The sequence below is a fragment of the Tupaia chinensis genome, unplaced genomic scaffold (genome assembly GCF_000334495.1).
Source record: "Tupaia chinensis unplaced genomic scaffold, TupChi_1.0 Scaffold000570_1, whole genome shotgun sequence".
NCBI classification, from domain to species: Eukaryota; Metazoa; Chordata; class Mammalia; order Scandentia; family Tupaiidae; genus Tupaia; species Tupaia belangeri.
The window spans coordinates 1750178-1769192 of NW_006160084.1; the positions used below are offsets into that span (position 1 = coordinate 1750178).

At 41.5% G+C, this 19015-nt stretch overlaps 1 protein-coding gene and 2 pseudogenes across 1 annotated transcript in view; 1 reads left to right on the top strand and 2 right to left on the bottom strand.

Annotated features, from left to right (window-relative positions):
* Window positions 1–19015, top strand: part of FOXP1 (forkhead box P1) — a 759404-nt gene that overhangs the window by 237050 nt on the left and 503339 nt on the right. The gene's annotated exons all lie outside the window — the stretch shown is intronic.
* Window positions 994–1112, bottom strand: LOC114009599 (uncharacterized; annotated as a pseudogene).
* LOC114009600 (uncharacterized) lies at window positions 1883–2001 on the bottom strand (annotated as a pseudogene).

Below are 19015 nucleotides of genomic sequence, written 5' to 3' on the forward strand. Positions count from 1 at the left end.
CGGGGGCTGGCAGGTGGTGTGGTGATTAAAGGTGCTGGACTCCCACATGGCTAACTGTGGTTCGAGTCCTGGACCTAGTGGGTTGCGCGCTCTCTCTCTCTTTCTTTCTTTCTGGTCAATAATAATAATAATAATAATAATAATAATAATAATAATGACAATAATAAATAAAGTTAAATAAAATAATTCTTAAAAAAAAAAGAAGCTAGCAGAAACCCAGAGAAGAATGAAGCAACAGCAAATAAAAACAGAATGAAAGATGAGAGAAATCTACCAATAAGAAGGATGAAAGATTTCTGAGTGAATGAAGCTTTCAGCTGGTCCTTCTCATCCCGCGGTGTGATGTGTGGACCTGTCCCCTGTTTGGGACTCGTTCATTGTGGGGACAAGTCTCAGTCAGTGTGAGAAATGCCATCCACACCAACTGATGCCCTCCCCTGCCAGCCGCCTCCCTTTCTATCCTTTATCATCCTCTTGATCCATCATCTAGAGAATGCTAGAAGGCACGAGAAGGTACGGTCCAAGTAGGAATTGGTGCCTGTTTTCTATCTTGGTTTATTTTCAAAACCTTTTTGAACTTTTGAACCATTAGTACCCTGGGGGCAGTGTGCGGGGAGTTGATAAATAAAGATAATGCTGGTGTGAGTGCAGTTTCTTTCACCTGTAACTCGAGAAGCATGTGAGTTCTAGATAAGCTTTTCTTAGAAAAAAGAAAATGCTAAATGTCAAAGTTTTCTGAGTGTGAGGAGGGCAAACTCCAGTGCTACGGGACCTGTCCTTGGACAGGAGACAGACTGATTTCTCTTAAGTCAGGCTGAGTACAGGCAGGTAGATTTGGCTGAAGCCCCTTCTGTTTTTATGAAATTAGACTCCTCTTCCCCTTAGGGGTTCTCCTTAAGGCCCTGTTTGCTGTTGTGATTTGACTTGTTATTTTTGTCTGTATTCACCGTTTTCGGATGCTTCTCTGATGGTACTGACAGTGGGAGGCAGGGCATCGTCTAGCACAGTGTACATCACTGATCTGGAGTTTGTTCTCTTTTAAAGTTTTCAATTAGCAATAATCGCGCCTCGGATAACCCTCATTGGCTACGATACTGCCACTGTGCAAAGCTGTTCTGTTTTAAAGTATAACTTCTGGGGGTAAAACATCAGCTGTCTTTCCTTCCCCAGCAGCTTTTGAAAATCTGAGATGTTGTCTTTGGATGAAAGGTGGGTGCATGCATGCCCAAAATCCTGAGGAGAATAAAGGAGGGGAGATTGTAACATGGCTATCCCCCTGGGGGATTCTCTCTCTCTCACTTTTTTTCTCTCTCTGTCTCTGGTGAGCATATGTGCCCTATAGCAAGTTTTCAAAAAAGTCAAGATAAAGCAATAATTATACATGAGTTAATATAACAGAGGAGGTGTAGCTCTTACAAATACCTGATCCGGTTAAGCAGCCGGATTTTAGTTTAAGTTCATGAAGATTTGAAGTAAACGGCCTCATTGCATTAATGCCAAATCTAGGTTGGATCAGCAAGGTAATGCTATTGACAAGATTTACCTCAATATTGGTGACATAATATTTTGTGAGTTCTAGATAAGCTTTTCTTAGAAAAAAGAAAATGCTAAATGTCAAAGTTTTCTGAGTGTGAGGAGGGCAAACTCCAGTGCTACGGGACCTGTCCTTGGCCAGGAGACAGACTGATTTCTCTTAAGTCAGGCTGAGTACAGGCAGGTAGATTTGGCTGAAGCCCCTTCTGTTTTTATGAAATTAGACTCCTCTTCCCCTTAGGGGTTCTCCTTAAGGCCCTGTTTGCTGTTGTGATTTGACTTGTTATTTTTGTCTGTATTCACCGTTTTCGGATGCTTCTCTGATGGTACTGACAGTGGGAGGCAGGGCATCGTCTAGCACAGTGTACATCACTGATCTGGAGTTTGTTCTCTTTTAAAGTTTTCAATTAGCAATAATCGCGCCTCGGATAACCCTCATTGGCTACGATACTGCCACTGTGCAAAGCTGTTCTGTTTTAAAGTATAACTTCTGGGGGTAAAACATCAGCTGTCTTTCCTTCCCCAGCAGCTTTTGAAAATCTGAGATGTTGTCTTTGGATGAAAGGTGGGTGCATGCATGCCCAAAATCCTGAGGAGAATAAAGGAGGGGAGATTGTAACATGGCTATCCCCCTGGGGGATTCTCTCTCTCTCACTTTTTTTCTCTCTCTGTCTCTGGTGAGCATATGTGCCCTATAGCAAGTTTTCAAAAAAGTCAAGATAAAGCAATAATTATACATGAGTTAATATAACAGAGGAGGTGTAGCTCTTACAAATACCTGATCCGGTTAAGCAGCCGGATTTTAGTTTAAGTTCATGAAGATTTGAAGTAAACGGCCTCATTGCATTAATGCCAAATCTAGGTTGGATCAGCAAGGTAATGCTATTGACAAGATTTACCTCAATATTGGTGACATAATATTTAACTTACTTGGCAAACTTTTTCTTACAAAGTGAGTTCAGCCCCAACTCTTCCAGGAAAACATACATTGCCAAGTGCAAGGTTAAAAATGAAAGCTTATATTTTTAAAAAGGCTTATATTTTTGGAAATAGTAGTTGTGATTTTTTTTTTTACCATTTTTTAAAAAATTTTGCCATAGGGCACTGCATGTATTTTCCAGAGAGACAGAGACAGAGAGAGAAAGTGAGAAATCAGCCCTTCATGGGAGATGATTACGCTACAATCCCTTCTCCACCTTCTCTGGGATTTTGGACATGCACACTCATGTACCCAGGATCTCTCGCAAGCTACCAGGTCAGAGACTTGAACTGCACAGCTGGCCAGGGCTAGGTGGAGCCTAGCTGCTGCAACCACAATGCCACCACCCAGACTTTTTTTTCTTTTTTCTTTTTTTTTAATTTGCCCAAAGGCACATGAATTTATGTTGGGAGAGGAAGATTGGGAGACCAAGAAGCGCCACCCATGGGGAATGGTCATGCTGCAGTTCTTCCTCCTCCATTTCTCCCTTCTCTGGGGATTCTGGACACGTCCATACACGTGCCTGGTGTGTTTCCCAAGTCCCTCAGCCTAGCACTCAAACTGTGTGGGCTGTCACGTGGGATCTGGCCACTTTAACTACCAGGCTATGGGCTGATCCTCCATTATTTGTCTCAAGTTTCTTTCTTTCGTGAGCATGAGAGAGAGGTGAGAGTGGAGGATAGGTGGCAAACACCTTCAGCAGGTCTCAGGCCATTATCACCTCTCCAGCCTTCCCAACCAGTCAGGATTATGGGCACACCTGCCTGGTACACAGAACAAGAGCGACTCCATGTTTGAAACTTAAAGCGTAGTTTGTTCGTAAGAGTGACTCGACAACATGCCCCGTGAACATCTTTATTTACTTGACAGGAAAACAAATCATGTTTGGCACCTTGTATAAACAATAGAGCTTATTTTTTTGAATACATGAAAAGATGGAGCCAGAAGGTGGTAAAGGGTGCTGGGCTCCCACAAGGGTGAGTGCAGTTCAAGTTCCCAGCCTGGCAGCTTGCTCTCTCACTTCTCTCTCTCTCACACACTCCCTGTTCCTCTCTGGTCAAATTAAAATAAATAAATAAAGTTAAATAATTTTTTAATTAAAAAAAAAAAAAGATAAGGCACTGGGCCAGCAGGTGGCATGATGGTTAAAGTGCTGGATCCTACCTGGCTGATTTCATGGTTTGAATCCTGGACCAGTGACTTGAAAACGACACTGGACGTATGTGTGTGTATGCCGCAAATTCTGAGGAGAATGGAGGAGAAGGGGTTGCAACGTGGCCATCCCAACCCCCCACCCGACCCCGTTCCACCACCACCAGGGGTGATTTCTCACTTTCCCTCTCTCTCTGGCAAGTGTTTGTGCTCTGTGAGAAAGATACAAACAAACAAATAAAAAGGATAAGGCACTGACGAGAACCTGTCTGTGCTGTCAGTGTGGCACATTCACTCTCTGGAGTGTCTCCCATGCTGAAACCCTCACATTGCAGCTTCATTCTTGGTTTTTTTTTGGAGAGGTTTTTGCTATAGGACATGTACGCTCATCAGAAAGAGAGAGACAGAGAGAAAGCGAGAAATCACCCCCCAGGGGGGATGGCCACACCGCAATCCCTTCTATTCTCCTCTCGGGATCTTGGGCACACACGCACACGTGCCCAGCATGAGTTTAAGCCACTGGGTCTGGGACTCGAACTGCGGTCAACTACATGGGAGTCCAGTGACATAGCCATTATGCTAACTGCTGGTCTCTGCAGCTTCATTTTGAGCAGGGGTGAGACTTCTTGAGACTCTCTTGTGAGACGGCGGCAGCGCCAGGACCAGATTTCTTTGCAGGGCTCTGATTTTCGCTTTAGTTCCTAGCTGGATACAAGCTGAATCCTAATGTCCGTGCATGTATGTGGAAGTTTGATTTCTAGGTCCACTCTGGTTAGGACTCTCGTGTCAGAACCTGCATCTTACCTATGGACTGTGACTGCTGCTGTGAGTTTCTTCAAATCCTAAGCAAATAAAAGTCTGACATTGTAGAATGACACCAGTCACTTGTAGTTCTTACTCGCATGTGACACCTGGTGTGTACAGGCCACCCGGGAACTGAACCCGTGATCTTTCCTATGGGTCCGGCATTGCTTAAGCTGTGTGTCCCTGCTGTGCCCCTGAGCCAGCCGATGTTGTCATTATTAACAGTCGATTAGAAAGATGTGGCATCCGTGTTTCCAGTTTTCGCTTTTTGTCACCCTGCGTCTGTATCGATTATCTTCAGATTCATAGGTTTAGGGGGAACATCGTAAGCATTTGCCAACCATTTGTCAGATTTACAAAGGGGGAAATCTTTAACCAGAGAGTCATTGTAGTCTAAAGGGAGTTCTCAGTAAAATGAAGGCTCATAAGAAGTGTGGAGGTTGAGGTGGCTGACTGAAGTTCTAGAGAAAAGGATTTCGCTCTTGCTCAAGTTTGCCCACATTGCCTTCTGATTCATTTAACTTCCATATTTTAGGTGTGTGTATTTCAAAAGCTGAGATGTGTCAAGAGAAGGTTTCATCACGCTGTTCCAGAAGGTTGTAAGTTATCCAAGTTAGACCCTTCTTTCCTTCTGGTTGCGTTTCTGTCTAGGTGGACGTTTGTCATAGGATCTTTGTGGAATCAGAAATTTGATTTTTATTGATTTTGGAGACAAGCATAGGGTTTTAGAACTATAGGGACACCTGAAGAGTTGCTTATTTTGGGAACCAGCAGTTAGCGTAATGGTTATGTCGCTGGACTCCCACGTAGTCAACCGCGGTTCGTGTCCCAGACCCGGTGGCTTCAAACTCACGCCGGGCACGTGTGCGTGCGTGCCCAAGATCCTGAGAGGAGAATGGAGGAAAAGGGATTGCGGTGTGACCATCTCCCCCGGGGGGGTGATTTCTCACTTTCTGTCTCTATGTCTCTGTCTGTCTGGCGAGCTCACACGCCCTATAGCGATAACCTCTCAAAAAAAAAAAAAAAAGAGTTGCTTATTTTGAATCCAGCTTGAATTCATTTCTAAAATGCATGGTGGGAAGTGATAGGATAAAGGACATTTTATCATTTTCCGAAGGATAGTCACATTTCTGAAATCTCTATTGCATGGTGCTTTTCTTCTCTACTTTGGAACCCTAGAGAATGTGTCATATTGTGAAGGTGTTTGACTCCTTTAGGAATATGTATGTGTGTGTTTGTGTCTACATAAGCATATGCATATGTACCTATACATACATGTATCTCCACACACATATCCACACAGGAATACCCACATATATACATGGCTGTGTATGTATGCGCATGTAAGCTTGTTGAACTTTCTAAACCCAAATAACTCAAGTTTCATTCCTCACTCCAAAAGTCACTTCTACGAACAGCTGAAAAATAAATATTATAATCAGTGAAGCATCACAAATAACTTTTCTGTCTAAATCAAGCTATTAAATGCTTTTTTATTTTTAAGTAGATAGGGGAATAAAATAGCTGTACAGTTCATAAAGTGGCATGCCATTACTGCCTGCTGTGCCCAAGAATTACGCCAGCTTTTTACACTCACGAAGTACAAGCGGATTAGAACTGTGATCAATGTATTATCCTATATTTCTTATTGTGCCTTAGATTTCCTTTTGGAGCACCTTTGTCGACTAAATGGCTACTAATGACATAATTACAATTGTTTGTCACCACCATAATGCGTGATTTCCTATCTCATCATGAAGATGTAAGTTAGATAAAGGAGGAGTTTTGGCAGGAAGACAAAGTGCAGTGATTTATTAAAGGCCAGATGTGGTTGTTAAAAGCTTTTCTGCAGAAGGCTCAATTGAGTGATGTGAAATGGGAACAGCATCCGCCCGCGTACCCAGCCCGTGGTTCTCGGTGTGAGTGACACAGTTGTTCATGGAAGCATGACAAATGAGCCACATGTTTTATTGTTGTATACACATTTTATGTTGGGGTTTAAACAGGGTGAGAAAGGTTCACATTAGCTTATACCAGTAAAGTAGGTGTTTAAAGGAAACTAATGAGACGAAAGTGCCAGCGATATTCTCAAATTTGCATACTGCTTCAGAGCAAGAACTGAAACATCTTACGTTTCTGTCAAGTTGCAAAGAGGGAAAATCCTAGCACTGTTGTAAAAAAAAAAAAAAAAAAAGGTTAATATGAGAATTCAAAGAAATCCCAAGCAGTGGAGACAAGATGTTACTTATGCACTGTTGACATCCGTATTGCACGTGTAGACTTGACATAACATGCAATCCGATTAGATAGATGCTTCGACGGAAAGAAGCACAATTTCTGGTTTTAGTAGTATTTGCAAACTTAAAGCGGCGTTAAAATAATGTTAAGACCCTGGAGCGATAGAGCTATGGGTGGTTAGTGGAAGAGTTTTCATGCTTTTGGAGGAAGAGGAGGAGGGGGAAAAAAGATGGTTATGTTTTAAAGCTTTTCTGTGGTTGGAAGGGAGTGATCTGGTTGTCTTGTCCTCTCTCCCAGTTTTCTTTATCCCTCACTCCCCTCACTCCCTCCTTTTCTTTCTTTATTCCCCCTTTCTATTCTTCTCTCCCTTCCCCTTCCCTCCTTTCTCTTTCTTTACCTCCCTCTCCACCCCTTCCTTCCCTGTAAGATTTATATAGAGGACAGAGAGTCTGTCTGACTGGGTGTGTGTAATATCAGACCTGGAACTACAGCAGACATAGCAACTTTTCTGTCTCTTCCAGCATGGATAGAAAAATTATTTTAAATAGTATTAGTCAAAGACACAGATTCTTTAACTCTGGGAAACCAGAGAGAGCTTTGGTAGACTGTTCATAATACTATGACCTTTCTTGTTTTCTTAGCTGAAAATATGAAGTCCTCCTGTTGTTTTCTCACCCAGCACTGCAGGCTTGGTACTCTTATAGGAATACCAGACTTTGGGATTAAATGTGTCTGCAATCTTACTTGATGTTTATTTTCCTGTATCCAGTCTGTAAGTTCTGCAGAGGTAAGAACTGTGTTTCTACGGCCTATCACATGGCCTGGCACAGAATGGACACTCAGAAAGTATTTGTTGAATGAACTAAAAGAAACACGTGGACCAGTAACCTACAGTTAGGGTATTCCTTGGAGAACAGTAGCAAATTCATCCAGATAAAACTTTCCCACATTGTAAACATTTGTTGCCATAGTTTCGGAAGCAGATTAGAAGGCTTTTTTTTTTTTTTTTTTTTTTTTTTTTAAATTTGCCATTCCCTGAAAGTTTGGAGCTGTGGAACCAAGTTCAAGATGGTTTCTTCCAGATGGATTTCTGCCTCCCCAGCATGCATTCTGCAATTCCAGGACCTGCCACGTGATGGCTTGTACCAACCTTCAGACGTTTGCAAGCCTGAAGTCAGAAAAGTGCACTTGCGTCCACGTCTCTTGCGCTCTGTCTTGTCTATTTGAAACCGTGGATGTTCTTTATGACTCATACGTTGAAGCTTCTATAGAGATGAGTAAAATGGAAATATGAGGAGTAAAGTTTCGAAGAAATACAAGTCTTAGAACCAGGGCTGTATTTGCGGGCATGAGACTTGCCCCACATCACAAGACCTTATGGTGGGAAGGGACGCACACTTGGTTAATGTTCTCCTATCGCCATCTTAAAATTCTTACACAAATTTTCATTTTGCACTGAGCCCTACAAATGTTGTAACCAGTCCTGCCTATAAGTAGTTAGTTATTCTTTCTGGCGTGGTCATCATGTGTGCTTTTTTCTCACTACTGACTTTCTTTGGTCAACCAGCATTTGTGTAAGTTGAAGGTAGGGGGCCTTAGATCTGATTTTACCCGACCATGGCTGCCGCTGTTGCTGCTGCTGCTTTTTTTCTGTTAAGGCTTTTGCCCTAGGGCATGTGTGCTTGCTGGAGAGGTGCAAACAGAGAGACAGTGAGAGGGAAAGTGGGAAATCATCTCCCACAGGGGATTACCATGCCACAGTCCCTTCTCTTCCATTCTCCTCCTGGGATTTTGGACACACATGCCTATGCACTCGGTGTTATTTTCATGCACCAGATCAGGGGCTCGAACCATGGTCAGCCATGTGGGAATTCAGCACCTTAACCACCACATCACCTGCTAGCCCCAGACCATGCCTTCCTTCCAAAGGCTTTATTTAGGAAGCCTGTCTTCACAGGACATAAACCCATGGGTTAAGAACTCCAGCTTTGACTCAGACTTCCTGGGTCAGATCCTGGCTTGGCAATTGGGCAAGTTACTTAAACTTTCCAAGCCCAGACTCTTCATGTACAAACTGGCGATGATAACAGTGTTCTAGCTCCTGGGCTCGTGGTAAAGACTTAGTGTGTGGGACAGTCTGCCCAGGTGCTGAGTCAGGGTTGAGCGTTCAGTCACTGCTGGGTAATATTGACATCACTGGACACCAAATTTCTGATTGTACCTGAAAGTCTGTGTGCGTGTGTGTGATGCTTTTGAGCTTATAAGTATTTATCTATTTAAATATATATTCACATTTATAGAATTTGCCCGAGAGAGAGAGAAAGCACCTCTCCCTCTCCCCCTCTACTCCATGGTATGTGGTCCTACTGCAAAGCCTTCTCGATTTATCCATTCTGTCAGGATTCTGAGCATATACGCACACGGGCCTGGTGTTTTTTTCAAGCTGCCAGGGGTCTCATTGGAACCTTGGCTGGCCACATGGGATCCAGTTCCCTTAGCCACCAGGCTCTGGGGTTGACCCTGAAGTTGTAGGATTCTTGCCATGATTTGATGCTCTGATGTGCAAGCACTCAAAGTTCCATATAACTCAGTACCAGAGTTCAAGGTAGACTGAGGTCCAGGACTTGAACGAGCTATGCTCTCTCCCTCTTTATAACTGTAGCCCTGGCTTCTTTCTCGTTTCTGCTTTCTCCTTTATGTTGGGTGATCAATAACATGGAAAGGATTTGTGTAACTAAATGATACATTTTGTAATCCACTTCTGGTTCCCAAGTAGTTCAGAGATAGTTCTGCCCTGATCCATCATTAAAGGAACCAGCCTCTTTTCTGGAAAGCCTTCAGGACACATTAACTAACCCTTTACCCCCAGTTCATGCAGGAAATTTGTGAAACATTGCCCACATCAAGGACTCCACATTCTTGGGGAGAGAGGATACATTGTTGGAGGTGGATATGGTGTGAGGTACGATTCATTCATTCCTTTCATGATATTTATTAAAGACTTGCTATGTGCCCAGCTGTGCTATAGTGGGAGTGTCACTGTTAACAAGACCTCCAGGAATCTTGCGGTTGTGTCAGTGAATACCCTTGTAGGGTCTGTATGTTAAGCAGATAGTGAATATGAGTATCAGGAACAGAGCAGAGAAGTTAAATGGGCCAGATGGTGGCTCAGCAGTAAGGTGCAATACTCTGCCAGACTGACCCACATGGGAAAGCTCCTGCTTCATGTTTGGAGACCTCCCTGGGTACAGTGGGCAAGCATGTGCTCCTACTCCAGGACTGTTTGAAGCCAGGGTGGATCGTGGCATCAAGACCCTCTTGAAAGTGCTATCTCTTATCTATTTTGCTCAATCACTGCTGGGTATTATTGATATCACTGGGCATCAAATTTCTGGTTGTACCTGATAGTCTTTGTGTGTGTGTGTGTGTGTGTGTGTGTGTGTGTGTGTGAGTAAGGATTTTGTATTCTGCTTAGGAATATCTAAATAAGATAACAAACTTAAAAAAAGAGAGAGACATCAGTGCTGGAATAGGCATGACTTTGGCCACTTTAGATATCATCAGATAAGGCTTCTCAGAGGAGGTAACTTTTGAGCCGAGGTCCGAATGGCAAGAGCAGGAAGAAGGCTGGGAGATTGGCCTTCCAAACTCAGGAGCAACCAGTGCTTAGCCCCTGAGGTGTCATGCGTTGGTGGGTTTGAGGAACAGGAAGAAGGCCAGAAAGGCTGGCATGGGCCGGGCAAGACAGAGCAGTGGGGCTCAAGGCAGGGACAGCAGCTAGGGCCTGAGCTTGTGGGACTCTGGGAACCAGAGCCATGTGATCCCCGAGCTCTGTATGGTCCTACCTATGGTTATTAAAGGGAACCCGGAATCTGTTCAGTCATAACCTGAGTAATTCAATCAGTAGAGCAGTCTCCAGGCATTAACTAGTGGGAAATGGATGATTTTTGCCTGGATTATTCAGTTTGTTTCTCTAATTAAATAGCATAATACTGAAAGGAGCACTGGAATTAGAGTCCGAAGACAAATCCCAGCACTTTATTTTTTCCCTTTTTTTTTTTTTTTTGGAGAGGTTTTTGCTATAGGGCGCATGCGCTCGCCAGACAGAGACAGAGAGACAGAAAGCGAGAAATCACCCCCCCAGGGGGGATGGCCACGTCACAATCCCTTCTCCTCCATTCTCCTCTCGGGATCTTGGGCACGCACGCACACGCACCTGGTGTGAGTTTTAAGCCACCGGGTCCGGGACTCGAACCGTGGTCGACTCCGTGGGAGTCCAGCGACATAGCCATTATGCTAACTGCTGGTCCCAAAATCCCAGTACTTCTGAGACAAGCCATTTAGCTTCTCCAAGCCCTTTCATCTGTAAAACTGATAATGCCTTTGACACAGGTTGGCATAATAATGAAATGACTTATAGCATTTAGGGCATGTGACAGCTACTTAAGGGATGCAAAATCATAGACGAATACAAGGTGGTTATTATTGATAGTCCTTTAGTTGATCACCTTAGTGACTGAAAAATACCTCTTCTTTTTTTTTTTTTTAACTATAAAGGTTGTATCTTTTTATCTATTGCAGAGAATTTATGTCACTTTTGGAGAAACTTAGCAGACAAGTTCATGATGGATATGTTCGGTCGTCGGAAAAGTCATGACACATTTTTGCATAGGAAAACAGAAAAAAATACATTATGACTTTTCCGATGACCCAGTAGCTCCTTTATTTCCTAAATGGTTTCCAGATTCTGGTCCACACTCACAGATGACCAAAGGTCTAGGATGTTAAAACCAATGGCCATGGCCTATGGAATTTTTTTCTCTTAGATTTCCTGTTTGAAATATGGGGAACCTTACAAAGGAGGATTGACTGTTAGTATTTAAAAACCAGTCTCTAAACAGGGCTCACGTTACTATAAAACAAAAATCTCACACCTCCAACGATAACTGCTGATGGCAATGGAGTTGGGCTGGTGGTTTTGAACAGTTCCTGTGCTGTTCTTTGGGAGCTGGTAACTCTTGTGGAAAGCTGGGCCACAGAGTTGACAAATCTGATGCAGAGTAGATTCTGTCTCTCTCCATTTCCCAGAAACCATTGCTGTGCCCGGTAGGACGTTTGTGTGTGTCAAGGAATCAGATGGGATAACAGAGTCCCTCGGTCCCAGTTCTTCAAGATCAGTTTTCAGGAACCAGGTGTATGCCTCCAGAGAATCTGAATTTTAAACTCTTACCTAAGCCTTGATTTCCTAGGTACTCTTTGGAAAGATGATCTCTGATTACTGGAAGACTTCACAGTTAAGTTTTAGAGAATTTTGCATTCTGCTTAGGAATCATTTTTGAGTTTTATTAGAACATTTACTAGCAATGGTGCTAATTATTTTAAATATGACCTTGGAAATGGGCTATGTCAGCTTGAAAAGACTATTTTTAACAGAATTTGGTTTTAAAGGCCAGTTTTATAGACATTATAGTAATACCACTGTTATCTAATTAGCATCTACTGTGTAAATGTACGTGATATTAGAGAGGCAAGTATACATAAAATTATAAATGGTGACATTTTATGAGTTTTTTTTTAAAGTCATGAGTCTTATTCAGTCATCATTACTTAATAGTGTGAAATGTGGCCTTAGACATTACATCATGTAAAGACCAGGAGACAAAAAGAAAAAAAAAAACCTGAGGATCAATTTTTGATTATAATAAAGTTTTAATATGAAGCATTTCTGAATATGTGTCATGAATATGAGTCATGATTTTTCACACCAAACCTGACCTATTATGATTATGTTTCAACTTCAAGGGGTTTTCGGTATTTAAATTTTAGACCTAATTCTAAGGTTTCAAAATGATTCACATTCAAATCTACTTTTATGTTTTATAATTAAATAAGAAAATATTGCTTATACCTACATTTTTACTATTCTTGGACATATTATAATTATTTCTTTAATTTCACCAATAAAATAGCTCATTTCTTCATTAGTAAATTACAAGGCTATCTCAATAAAAAAAAATTAGTTTGAATGTGACTCGCCATCTCAAATAGTCATTTCAGTTTGGGATTTTCTCACTTGGTTTATTAGTTCTTTTTGTACAATGTGAAGATACTTTCTAGGTAAATTAGGCCCTTCCAAGTGGTAAAATAACTTCCTTTTGGGAAAGAATTATTAGAGTCTTATTCTTTATAATCTTAAATACCACTTATGCGAGACTGAACAATACATGAAAAAAATTACATGAGTTAAAAAAGAATGATTACGACCTAGGCCAAGTACATTGCAATTATATGTTCATGGAAAAGTGAGCTTTCTACTGGGAAAAGCGTGATATAGATGCCCATGAAATTTCCAAAGTTTAAGTATTTTTGTAAATTAGGTTGTTCCTAGTTAAACAGGTGGCTTTAAAGGCTGGTTTCACTGTTGTTTTAATCATAGTTTAGTTACCATGGAGAAATATGCAAGTTAGCATTTATACACAGAAGTGAAATTTATGCTGCATAGATAATAGCCTAAATTTAGCTTGACTTAAGTTTACCACTTCCTTTTTTTAAAAACAAAAAAAGAATAATAATATATAACATATATCCATTAACAAGCTAATTTCTTTAAATGCTTGTGTTGGGTTTTTGGAGAATTCCTTTTCTTAAGCATCAGTGGATACCTCTGTCATTGTGACCTCTCCCAGTGTGGAGCGTACTATAACATCTTACATCTGATTTGCTGTAATTGTGTCACCCTTAGGTTTCATAAAGGGCTTTGCCGAGTTAAAAATTGGTTAGGTGGTGAAAAAGTAATGTCTGGACATATTGCATCCAGTTGGTTTTTATAAAGGCCTATTATTTTCTACTGAAAATGTGCAGACAATATACAGGGCATCTGATAGGATCCATCAGATTTCAGATCCTCACAGTCATTTCGATCACTATTTGGATATATTTTCCAAAGGAGATCCCGAGACAGGTCTTTCTAATAAACTATTTTGATCTGAATGCTCTCTTAGCCGGGTAATAGATTTTATCCCCCTGAATTAAGATGTTCACCTGTGTGGACTCCAGCAACCACGAGCTGTCTCTCCTGCCATTTGCTTTACCCAGTCCCTCCGAGCGGAGGCTAAGTTTTCAAGGACAAATGTAGTAAAAGTGTCCTGATCCAACACGAGGTCCCCTAGCACAGAGAGAGAGCAGCAGATCCCTTTCAACACCAGCTGTTCTCACAGATATAGATTGCTGCAGTGAAATTTTCTTAATATAATTCAGGAAGCTCTAGAGAATTCTCCAAAACAACTGTGCCAACAAGGAAAATGTTGAATTTTTCATCAGCTGCCCAATGCTGAGAGTTAGTGGGCAATCCGTTCATTCATGACCAGATGTTCAGTGTAGTATGCTCCGCAGTTAACTTGAACTTGTGGCCTGTTTACCATTGGCTGCAAGGACATTGGCAGCAAGCTGGCATTGGAGAATTGAGGCCCGCACACGCGAAAGACCGAAGTGTGTGTCTGTGGCTTCCTGGTTTGCACCAGCGACCAGACAAGGTAGGGAGTGATGACAGAAAGGAACGACATCACATCAATCATTTTGGAGGCTGGGAGAATTTACTATAGGATTGTGTCTTGGGGAAACAGTAGGCAAATTCTTAAATTCATTTTTATTTGAGAAGAAAGGTGGTCTTTGTTCAGTTGGACAGATTTTTTTTTTTTTTTTTCAACCTGTGTCTAAACCATAAAACTTTCTGTGGTTAGGACCCTAAGAAAAAGATTTCTAATTTTAAGCCGGAGGAAGTCAATACAGTTGACTCTTCATATTGAAACTTTATTAGGTCCTACCTGGAATTGGAAACATGTGATATTTTTGCTCTTGGTAAGCTTTATCATTAGAGGTAGAGACTATTTAGATCTTCCATTTGTACAGATTCACTGTTTCCTTCATAGCCATATTTTTGAGTCCATGGCATTTTAGTGAACTATTTTAAGTGACAATGTCAGGGGGAGAGAGGACTGAAATGGAACAAGGGGTTTTTATACAAAAAATGTGAGTTTTTACTTTGAAAAGGAGTCTTCCTTAATGAAATGAACTGTATTAGATTCTGCCTGTGCAGCAGGCCCCGCACGGGGAGGCATGGTTTGACAATGTGAAGCTTGTCTTACAGGGAGGGCACTTCTCTTCCCATCTACATGGTATGGCATGGGGATTTTCACTGTTAATTTCAAAGGTGTATGGGCAAAGGAAATTTTAAAAATCTGTTCTTCTTTGATTATTTTAAACTTGGGACTTAGAAGGTGCCATCCCAACAAGAGGTTGGCCTTTGTTTACTCGAAACTAGAACAGAAACTCATGGCAAAATAAACCTTGTACTTTGGGGAGACTTGGGTTGTTTCCCAGTGGAATTCTTGAGTGTCCCTTCTCCCCCCACCCACAGATCCTTAGTGAAGCCCATCCTTGGAGACCAGGGTAACGGGGAGGGTCTTTTAAACAGAACTCTTGCAGAATGACATTGCTGGGAAGCTTTCTGCTTAGTTGCAGTCATCATCCTTTTGCGTTTGCTGCTTATAGAGAAGACAGGTTGCACATGGTACTGAGATCAGGAAATTCCTCATGAGTCTATCTGAGCCTGAACCTCACTGGCTGCCTCGGAAGTGACATTGAAGGAGTGTGTGTTTCATTAGTCTGGGTAGTTTTTCTTTTCTTTTCTCCCCCTGCCCCCCCCCCCAAAAGTCCCTTGGATTGTTGACTTGGAAAAAGAAGGTCGGAGCTCCAGCAGATCCTCCCGTGGACTGCTGGGAGGCATGGCGAAGGCATGCGTCATGCACTTGCTGATAGGAGAGCGAGAAGCAGTTTACAGTAGCCCTGACACCACTGTTACCTTTCTGCAGTCGTCCAGCTGCTCCGGGCCCTTCGCTGCCTTCGCCGTGCACACAGTTTGTTCTTGGGTGTGAAAGCAAACAGTATTTGAGTTGGCAGCAACTTCTCTTTCAGTGGAGTTCGCTGCCTCGGCAAGAAACCGCAGCCCGAGCGTTCTGCTGCTGAAGGTTTCCACTGGCAGGATGGCCTTTTCCCACATTTCCTTGGTTTAAGGAAACAGATTTTTGAACCCTTTTTTTTTTTTTTTTTAAAGACAAAATGCCAACATAACAGCTGGAGTTCGTATATAATTTATAGTTTTCACTTTATGTTCTTGTGGATGTATAAAAATTTGAAAAATTTGCAATTATTGTCACGTGATGCAAGTTTTTGCAAAAAGGGTGATTAAAAATAGACCCTCTGTTTGAGGAATTTAAGAAAGTCATTGTTACCCAAACAGGTATTCTCCATTATTCTATCTTTAATGGTTTTCAATTGTTATAATTTACTCCTATGATCTCTCTTGGAGGAGATGTTTCTGAAAGCTCTTTGTTTTTCCTTTGAAGAATAGGTAGGAGTTGGTTCATTTGAACCTCTGCCGTTTTTTTATTTATTTTAGTTTTTTTAAACCTTATTTATTTTAGTTTCTGTTTTTGTTTTTAAATTCATGCCAGTATGTTAATCTTCACTTTAGATACATCTTTGTCACACAAGTTCTAAGGGCAGAGCCGTCTTAGACCTGCCACCGGTCCAGGTGGGAACTTGTGTCAGGAGAAACGGCCTCCTCTCCTGGAAGTTACCCAGGCTTTGTTAGCCATACAAACTCATTTTTTAGGCAAGCCCCAGTTTTCCTTTAGGTGAAATTTATATCCACACCTTACAGATTTAGCATGTATATATCATATTGGCTGGAGGCCTTGCTGAATTTGTACCATATCAGAATCAGGAAATGAATACAGTCAGCCAATAAAGAGAGATTGAATGTTGCCTTAAGATAGGTGGTATTTTTGTCCTATCAATACATAGAGACTTGTGTTTTGGGGAGGTAGAGGGAGGGTGAGGTTATTTTTAAAATATCTATTGCTAGAGATAAAAATTCTGAGAACCTTTCTTCACATCTCCCCAAAGCCACACTTTTAATTAGAAAGTAGTTCTAACATATTTGTTTTCCTGATTTCTCAGAAAATAAAATGGGAAGTGAAAAGGCCATTCTCGTTGGTACAGTATGTTACCGTGAAGCTCATTCGATCTGCGTGGTAGACTTAGGGTCAGAACATTAGCTGCGATGAATAACAGGGGACAGAATTTTTCTTTTCTGTTCAAGGATAGTGGCAGTTAATCATTTTTATCTGTCCGCCTTGTAGACTTGATTAGATTTATTATGTATGCCGCATGTTTATGGCATTTTTATTATATGTTGTTAATTTGTTGTAACTGCCACCACATTTTTTCCTTCTTCCTTTTTTCTCCCCTGAGGACCCTTGCAAGCAACTAAGTATCAACTGTTACCTTGTGCTTTAGGAAACTTTATTTACTTTCACATTTTAATCAAAGGCGTAATAGTCCATACGTTAAAAAAAATGACTAGTGTGACTGTGAGTGTCTTCCCTTAAAAAGAAAATTCGTGGTTCTGTTCTTTTAACTTCTCGTGTTTTCTTTACATGATGAAATGACACAGGTTTGGGTGGATTTAGAAAACACATGTTTATAAAACTACTTCCCCTGAAACTAGAAAAGTGAACTGACAAACATGCACTAAACCGTAGTTTTCCTCATTAGCGGGAAGTCATCTATATGGTTTCCAAATCACTGCTAGGTAAGATAATTGGGCCATTTAACACTGAAGCTGCTTCAAAAGTCACGCCGTTGAATGATGCCTTTTAGAGCAACATCTTCTTTTTTAGCTTCCTGGCTCTCAGAATGGATATGGAATCTGTTAAATATAGAGGCCATTCTTTAAATAAGGCCGACAGTTAAAATTGGGAAGCTGGAGAATTAGATTGGAAATGATTTACGATGAGTCTACAGGACATTAAAAAAAATAAAGTTAGAAAAGGAAATCCACTGGCTGCATTGGCTCCATTACAGCAGAGAATTTTTACTTTTCATCCCTTTTGAATTGGCTGGATATATGGGCAATGCATAGAAACAGACTTTCTGGAAAAACTGACAACTTTTTTTTTGGTTGTATGTTCTGGCATCGGTTTGGTATTGGCATTACAAGCCTCTGACTATAACCAAATCCGTTTCTTGTTTTGACAGTTACAAACTTTTTCAATAACAGAGAACCACCCATTCTCTTAAGAGCATTAGACGTTGAAATAAATAGAAGCTGGATTGAACAACTTTGTCTCTTTCATACTGCCAGTGAGCATGTGAGGCCTTAATGAATACTGTTTGAAGACAACACACGGGTGTGGTTATTGAGCTTATACTGTGTGATAATAATGAGGCATCTATCCCTTTTAAGAATTATTCATTTGTTCATACTGTACCATAAGAAGTTTATGTAATTTTGTGAAGTAAACAATATGATTTGGCCCAGCCACGGTGGTGTGAGCAGGTGGGTGCCTCTGTGTGGTGGCTGAGGCCACTTGGGAGGCTCAGGTTTGGTTCCCATCCCAGCCTAATAGCCCAGGCACTATGGTGCATGCCTCAGGCCCTGGCTAACTGGGAGGATGAGGCAGGAGGATTGCAATATGGTATGACCCTATCAAAAACACTTTCCTCCCTCCCTGACTCACCCTATCCACCCTCTCACCTACCCCTATATGAGGACTCTCTTTCATTAAACAAAACCAAAACAAGCCCCCAAAAACGGGAATTAAAAGAGACAGATCAGGGCCAGCACATAACATAGTGTTTAAGGTGCTGGAAGTCCACATTGCTGACTGTGGTTCGAATCTTGGACGTGGCAGCTTGCTTTCTCACTTTCCTGCCACCCTCTTCCTCCTGATTGGTCTTTCTGACTCTCTCTGGTGAATGCATATGTCCAGTAGCAAATTTAAAAAAATAGTAATAATAAAATAATAATAATTTTTAAAAAAGATACAGATCACAATGTTGATTCACTTAGCTGTGAAGCGTTTGCACTGAGAGCTAAAACTTGTTCTTATGGTGACTCGGTAAAGTAGCTAAAACCATTACTTACTATGGCAAAAGAAATCATAAGTATTCATGTTTTAGATATAAAATCATTACTTTTGCCAATCATGTCCGTATTAAATTGACCAAGAGAAGGTGATAGGTTTACTCTTGGGTCGTTGGGAAAGTCATGACTTTTTTTTTTTTTTTTTCCTATGCAAAAATGAGTCATGACTTCGGCGACCCCGTAGTGGTAGAGGAGTACCAGGTGGCAGTGAGCCAGAGGTAGACTTCACTGTTCTGAGAGATGCTCCCACCCTGTGTCAGGGACCATTGTTCAATGCCCTCTGCGCTTCCCCGGTCACCCCTTAAGAAGTGGCTGATGCA